General features: G+C 48.3%; 1 pseudogene; it reads right to left on the bottom strand.

Moving 5' to 3' along the window:
• Window positions 1-3,265: 3,265 nt before the first annotated feature.
• LOC120907580 overlaps window positions 3,266-7,500 on the bottom strand; it is a 9,021-nt pseudogene continuing 4,786 nt past the window's right edge.

The raw sequence follows: 7,500 nt of genomic DNA on the forward strand, positions 1-7,500 counted from the left end.
CGGTGCACATTTTTGAAAAAAAGCTAGGAGCTGCCTTGTGTCTGGGGTGTCACAAAATATTGAAAAGTGGTCAAAAACCGCCATCCAGAACGTAGAATCATTAGACGAACTTAAAATTGTTCTACGACCAATGTCTGCGACGTTTAGTATTCAAGATATGGCCCGCCCTAGGTCTGACCTGGCATTTTCGTGAAAATTTTAAAGCATGGCCATAGGGACGGGTAAAATAGCTATTTTGAAGCAAAACCACCTCACTTTAAATGGCCATAACTTTGAAAACAAGAGCTAGGTGCGTTCTCGACACGTTTTGAGGTGTTTTAGCGAAAAACATGTTTTGAGCCACAGAGCTCTCCGCGGGCCCGATCGGTGCACATTTTTGAAAAAAGCTAGGAGCTGCCCCTAGGTTCGGGGTGTCACAAAATATTGAAAAGTGGTCAAAAACCGCTATCCAGAATCGGATGTAGAATCATTAGACGAACTTAAAATTGTTCTACAACCCCCAGTCCGGACGCCTCGTATTCGAGATATAGCACTTTGTAGGTCTGACCGAGCAATTTTGTACTGAAATGTATGGCGGACATGTTATTCGTAACATTAACTTGCATCGTGCCCTACTTCATCGGCACAGCTACTATCGACTATCTATTGTTGAAATGGATTGAGTTTGACCATTTTAGCTCTTTTCTTATGCCGTGCACCAACAGTGTACCGATCAGGGAAAGTACACTACGTACGCGTTCATGGATGTATATGTTGGTACAAGTTGCCGGTCGGAATAGCAGTGCACCAAAACTGTGTACCGATCAGGGAGTACAAGACGGAGGGCGCAGCCCGAGCGTACGCGTTCATAGATGTCCATGTTGGTACAACCTATGTACGTACCTTGTTTTTGCATCAAAAGTTCCAATAAAGTGTTTGTATGCTTAAAATGCTTATCTCAACCGGTCACCTTTTGGCCTGCCCTTTATAGACAGAAACCTAGAACGATACTCGCGATGTTTGTGTTTTTCCATTCGCCCGGGACGACGAATGAGCTCTGTGCACATCGTGCAGAAACTGTTCTCCTCGTATGTTTTTGTCCTCCACGCATATAATCACCCACATTTGTGTTCAACACGGACGGCGCAGCCCGAGCGAACGCGTTAATGTTTATGTTTGTGCACACCAAAGTTACAATCCTAGGATTTGGTTATTGCGTCGCAGTGCCCGACCGTCGCGGACACCATTCTGGACAAAAGTCCAAGTACGTAGAGTACATTCCCCAGGTATGTGCCCGTTCGTGACTTTCGTTGCGTGCTTACAGACACGCTTGGGTATGTTTACCATACAAGGTTTACTAGGAAAACCTGGAAGGACGTTGCCCTCCCGTTGCGGACACCATTCTTGAAAGAAGTCCTGCTACGTAGCGTTCTTTAATGTACTTGATCAGTTTGTATTGCATTTGCTTTGTGCAATTGACTTTGCTAATGCTCACTAAGGGGTGTTCGTTTGCGATGTGTATGATAAGCAACTGTCTATTCTAACCAGCAGTTAACACTTTTCACCCAAATCATAGGAACGTAGAGTACTTTCCCTGATCGGTACACAATTTTGGTGCACCTCTAACTTCGCCAGCACTTTATCGTTACGTTTTGTGCACAACCTTGGGACATGGTGTAAGTTTCATCATTGTTATGTTTGATTCGGTTTATTATGATTGAAAAATACGCTACGTCCTAGAAATCTGAACTCGAATACTTTTGCCACGTTGCGCAAAAGCTACTGAGCAACTCCTAGCCGTTTACCGATTTAAAATTTAATTTTCGTTATTAGTTTTAAAAATACGCTAAGTCCCAAAAATCTGAACTCGAATACTTTTTCTATGTGCCGCCAAAGCTACTGAGCAACGCCTAGGTTGGTACATTTTTTGGTACATGGAGTGTATGCGTGCAGGCGTACTGCCGTGCTGGACCGGAAAATCGCACTTGCTACTAGAACGTAGAGTAATTCCCCAGATAGGTGCTTTTGCATGCCTCTGTTCGACGTCCATGCAACTTGAACGTGCGACACACGTAGCTAGGCTTCTCCATACATATTCCCTAGGGTAGCACCAAATTGCACACTTTCAGGGTATATTTTGGTACGGTGTACTGCATGGTACAAGTATCATTAGCTCGTGCAATTTATTTTGCATCAAGTTGCGATTGCTGGTGCGTCGAGATAGGAGTGTTTCGCGACTTTTGCCAAGCTTTGGTGCCATTTTGTGAATAATTAATGTTCTAGCCACGCAACATAATGCCAATAACGAAAACGCCATTTTCAAGGGACTTCCAGTCAAAATGTTTGCAATCAGCGCTTTCCTGTCGAGTTCAGGATTTGGGACTGAGCGTTTTTTTCACGATCCAATCAAACGACCAGTTCGTGAATAAACAATTCATACAACAGTGCATCCCTTCAAAGTAGAAAAGCCGAATGCTAGGGAGCTCCAGTCAAAACGTTGTCATTGGCGCTTTCCTCGAGTTCAGGATTTACTTATGTTTTTTCACGATCCAGCCAAAGACCAGATCGTGAAATAAACGATTAATACAACTGTACTAGTACATCCCTTCAACTGAAGCAAGGCACCATACATGACCCGTACGCTAATCATCCAAGCACATGACACGTCAACCAAGTCAACACATAATACAACTTGAAAACTAACGGGTAAGTAGGTCTCGCACACGACGACACACCGACCAAACCAGGTCAACACGTCACATGCACAAGACATCCTACTACTGCTGCCGACCACCTCGACACACGACCTGTTAACCGAACATGGTCAACACCATCATGTGCAAGGCAACCGGGCCAAACGGGTCAACTTATACAACTTGTAACGAGCATGTAAGCTTACTGGTGTGGTCCGCACGGTCCTCACATCAAGACAATCAAGTCGAGAACGAGGCACGCCGACAAGCTCATTAGTGTTATGTCCTTCTCCATCCCATGTCAAGTCACTGTCTGACACGGAAGAAGCCAACTCTTGTCCACTAGTATAAAGGAACGGTCTCCAGACCAGGTCAAGTCACTGTCTGACAAGGAAGGAGCACGCACCAAGCTTCACCAGAGCACGGTACCACGGTCCCCAGACCAAGATGGTTAGTTACGCCAACGAGGAAGGGGCACGCGTTCCCTTGCTACACTCAACTTAGTACACTCATGCTCTCACAAGAGTATCCCCCGTGTCGACGTGGTCCCCAGACCAAGACGAGCTTGCGCACATCGAGGAAGGGGCACACGGACAAACCACTGCCATGGTCGCTCTGAGAGGATCGATGCGAACGCATCTCTACAACTCGCAGCTCCCAGCCTGAAGTCCCGTCGTTTGCGGGCGGTTGATAGGTGTCGAAACTAGGTATATCCACGTTGGGCAGAGCTCAAGCCAACGGCGTTCCCAGTTACGGTACTAACACGTGCAGCGAACTCCACTCATTGCGGCCTAGGTATAGCGGGATGAGACGCCGGGCTGCAGACGCAGACTCCAACGGATCTCAGAGGGTTGTTAGGCCCGCTAGCTTCCGAACACCTAATGGGTTTGAGAAGCGCTATCAGCTCGGATTGGCTACGACCTTAGAGGCGTTCAGGCATAATCCAGCGGACGTAGCGTCATACCAAAGTCCGGTCGGACTAGTATTGAGCTAGTGGTCCGTACCTGTGGTTCCTCTCGTACTGCACAGGAATTCCGTTAAGATAGCGACTATAAGCACACCAGTAGGGTAAAACTAACCTGTCTCACGACGGTCTAAACCCAGCTCACGTTCCCTTGAAAGGGTGAACAATCCTACGCTTATGAATTTTGCTTCACAATGATAGGAAGAGCCGACATCGAAGGATCAAAAGCCACGTCGCTATGAACGCTTGGCGGCCACAAGCCAGTTATCCCTGTGGTAACTTTTCTGACACCTCTTGCTAAAACTCGTTATAACCAAAAGGATCGTAAGGCTGCTTTCGCTGTCCCGAAGTGTACTGAACGTTGGGATCAAGCCAGTTTTTGTCCTTATGCTCAGCGTGTGGTTTCTGTCCACACTGAGCTGACCTTTGGACACCTCCGTTATCGTTTTGAGATGTACCGCCCCAGTCAAACTCCGCACCTGGCACTGTCCATGACGTGGACCGAAAGGACCTGTCCAGAGTCTTCGAGCCGGGCGGCGCGGAACCGGGGGCAACGTGACATCATAAACGATCGACCGCGCAGAAGCAGTGCACCACGAATGCACCGACGTACGCAAGCTTGTACCTGCGCCACGTCACGGTCACGCGGGTAACACGCTACACACGACGATGCTACGATGCAGTCTCCCCTGGCGGCACCACCCAGCGACACTGGACGCTGAGCGAGAACACGCGCATTGCTGCAGGCGAGGCGAACCGCCGCCACAGCCCCCCGGGAGGAGGCGCACGATCAGCCCGCGCTTGTTCCACCCAATCATGTAAGTAAGGCAACAGTAAGAGTGGTGGTATCTCAGAGGCGAGCTCCACGAGGAAGCTCCTCCCACCTATGCTGCACCTCCTATATCGCCTTACAATGCCAGACTAGAGTCAAGCTCAACAGGGTCTTTCCCCGCTAGTGCATCCAAGCCCGTTCCCTTGGCTGTGGTTTCGCTAGATAGTAGATAGGGACAGAGGGAATCTGTTAATCCATTCATGCGCGTCACTAATAGATGACGAGGCATTTGGCTACCTTTTTTTTTTTTTTTTTGTTATCGAAGGGGAAATTTGCATAAGACACCTGGGTGATCAACCCCGGTAGTGTGAGATTCTTACTCACTAAAACCCTCCGTGCCTTCAACCGGCCCCGAGTGGATCACCCGTTAGGGTATCGACGTCACTGGGCGGTGTGGATGTCCATCATCCCAGGCAACGAATGGCTTCCAACAGTGGTGATTAGCCACTGCCCAGCCCCTCGGCGATGAAGCTACGATGAACTACGATGATATCTGTGTTACCGTCGTCGTACTGTCGCTGGGAAGCCTGCAAGGCCAACTGGATGTTGGCGAGCAAAGTCGTTCGCCTCGTTCGATGACGTGTCGTCGATGTTGTTGTCGAATCATAATCGTCCGTACTGCTTGATGAACCATGCTCCATTCGTTAGCAGACATAACTTCGATGATGTTCTCCGGCGTTAACTCCTCGTCGACTTGATGCTGAAGTCTGATGATCAATTCAACATGACGCTAATATCGTGTCGCGCCCAGGTTCCTCGCACGCATCACATAGCGGCGAACCCGTTAACTGCATCCGATGAAGCTGGTAGGCGTAGAAGCCATGGCTGGAAAGAAACTGAGAAAGAAAGAAATCTACACCACCAAATCTTCTACTTATCCATCTGTTGACGTCGGGTATGAGACGGCATGTCCACCGACCGTGAACACTCTCATCCCATTCTCGTTGCCATCGTTCCATAGTTGTGACACGTTCCATGTTACGTGCAACCGATCCGGCGATGTTCTCTGCTCGTCTCCGATGAAAAGTCCTGGAGTCCTCGTCCAGAGGAGATGAAGCGGGATCATTCCCGCAAGCACGCAGACTGCATCATGAGAAGTTGTCCTGAAAGAAGAGATAACTGCTGGACTACTGGCCGGTAAAACCGACGTAGCCATTGCTCCGATGGTTAGCAACGCCCAAGGGCATGACACCAAATGGGCGAGGCATACCGGACTCGCCACAACAGTAAGAGCAATTGCTCGCCTAGCATTACTACTCGGACCCGCCTTATTAGGCATCATCCTTACCAAGGTGGTCCATAGCTTCGTCGCTCTCCACCGCATACCTGATGTGTGAAGTAAAATCGAGGCGGTCATCTAGGACCATCCCTGGGTAATTTTTAAGCTGCGCGACGAATGTACTTCACGTGATCACCTACCCTGATAGCCCATGCTGTATCCTCTGATGGGAACTGACCATAATAAACTCGGTCTTGGTCGGGGTTATCTTAATCCGTTGTCGGTCATCCATCGGTCGATGATGCGAATCTGACTGAAACGAGAATTTCAATATCATCAACACAATTACCTTCCACCAACAGTACTATATCGTCTGCATAGCCGATAATCCGTGCACCTTCCACCATTGCAACTCGTAGACTCCGTCGTACATGAGGTTCCATAACGTTGGGCCAAGTACTGAGCCTTGAGGTACACCCGATGTGACTGCAATCTCTGCCGGTCCATCTGTGGTATCATACATCGTTACGATTCTAAAATAATCACCAATGATATCATGTTATATTTGTGGAGTGTTAATTCTGTAAAGCATTTGCACCGCCAACCACGAAGCACTGTTAAGTTACATTAGTAACATCTAATGTAACAACTGCACAATACCGTCCACTGTATCTGTTTCTACTTCTAGCTACCGAAACAATGTCCACTACCCGTTGAATCGCATCAACTGTAGATCGACGACTTCTGAAACCAAATTGGTCGTCAGACAGTCCGTTGACCTCCTCGATGTGTGTGCATTTAGCCGTTGCACTATGATGCGTTCTAAACCTTTACCTGCCCTGTCTAGACAATGGGGCGAACTGAACCCGGTTCCCCTGGTGGTTTGTCTGCCTATTAACACCAACCCTGCCTTTTCCACTCCATCGGGGAACTTGCCTCTCTAAAACAGCCTGGTAAACCCTGGTGTAATTTGTTGCAGTCAACATACCAACTTTCAGCGCCTCATTCGGATACCATCTGGTCCCGGCGCCTTCTTGTTGGGTAGTCTCCTGGCAACCGCAAGAATCTCATCATTGTTACCCTTTCAAACTCTCGTGGCTGATCGATACGATATTCAGGCCACACCGTGTTTGGGTGAGTAGGAAAAGCTCGCTCACCACTTCCCTAAACTCGTCCAATGTCATGGTTCGGGGTCCAATCGAACCCCGGCCACTTTCTTGAACGTATGATATACAATACCAAATGATGCGTTGTTCGCTGTTCCCAGAACTCTTCCACTTCTCCGTCGGGTATGCTTGATCAATCGCTTGAGGGCATTCCGTGCCACCTGAACTCGTCCCTAAAAAGTAGAATAGAGATCAGTATTAAAAGCTCTTGCGCTAATCGATCGCGGTGTTTGCACTCTTTGCGAAGTGCCTCAACTCTAACGTCCACCAAAATGCACTCTTGTTAGAGTGTACTCTTACGTTTAGTCATCGTCGCATTACACGCCGTGACAAGTATACGCATTAAGTCTTCGCTTGTTGTGACCTCAGTCTCAAAAGCGGCTTGCATCATAACTTCAAATATATCTTTGCTAAAATACTTGATGCTCCATCCCGTTATGGGTCGGGACAGATTACGCACGCTTTGCGTCTCAAGATCTATTCGTATTGCACGATGATCAGAGTTCATATAGCTAGATAACACCTCCCACTTAAAATGATCTTGCTACGGTTCGCCTCGCAAAAGTAAGATCAACTACTGACGTGCGCCCTGGTCCAACATAAGTTGGGGTGCTGCCGTCGTTCAATAAAATTGCGTCAATCTGCGC

This window comes from Anopheles arabiensis, assembly GCF_016920715.1.
Source record: "Anopheles arabiensis isolate DONGOLA chromosome X unlocalized genomic scaffold, AaraD3 X_pericentromeric_contig0011, whole genome shotgun sequence".
NCBI lineage: Eukaryota > Metazoa > Arthropoda > Insecta > Diptera > Culicidae > Anopheles > Anopheles arabiensis.